Source organism: Mandrillus leucophaeus, unplaced genomic scaffold, assembly GCF_000951045.1.
Source record: "Mandrillus leucophaeus isolate KB7577 unplaced genomic scaffold, Mleu.le_1.0 Scaffold755, whole genome shotgun sequence".
Lineage (NCBI taxonomy): Eukaryota > Metazoa > Chordata > Mammalia > Primates > Cercopithecidae > Mandrillus > Mandrillus leucophaeus.
In genome coordinates this window covers 125859-126511 of record NW_012108197.1, presented here as the reverse complement: position 1 = coordinate 126511, position 653 = coordinate 125859, and positions in this window count along the sequence as shown.

The following is a 653-nucleotide window of genomic DNA, read 5'->3' as shown; positions in this document are numbered from 1 at the left end:
AATGGCGTGAACCCGGGAGGCAGAGCTTGCAGTGAGCCGAGATCACGCCACTGCACTCCAGCCTGGGAGCACAGTGAGACTCAGTCTCAAAAAAAAAAAACAAAAACAAAATACACAATGCATTATTGTTATAGTTATGTTGCTGTGCAATAGATCTCAAACCCTATTTTCCTGTCTATTTGAAGCATTGTACCCTTTGATTAACAACTCCCTATTTCCCTCTCAGACCCCTGCCTTCTGCTCCCTATTATTTCACTTTCTACTTTTTTGAGTTAAACTTTATTAGATTCTACATATAAATTAGATCATGCAGTGTTTGTCTTTCTGTGTCAGGCTTATCCATCTAGCAAAATGTCTTCCAAATATATATTCTTTCAAATTATTGGATTTACCTTAAGGCTGAATTGTATTCCATTTACCACATTTTAAAAATTAAATATATATTTATTGATTGAGAAACTTGTGTATTATGTAAAAATATGTTAAAGTATGTATTAATGGAATTTAGCATATGAATATTTTATTAATAGTTAATTTGTACTGAGCACTAGCCATAACATTATTTATGTGTTAATGGATTTTAATTCTTACTGTAACTCAACATTTAAAGACTCATTTTTAGTAAAAACAAAAATTGAATCACATATTGTGAT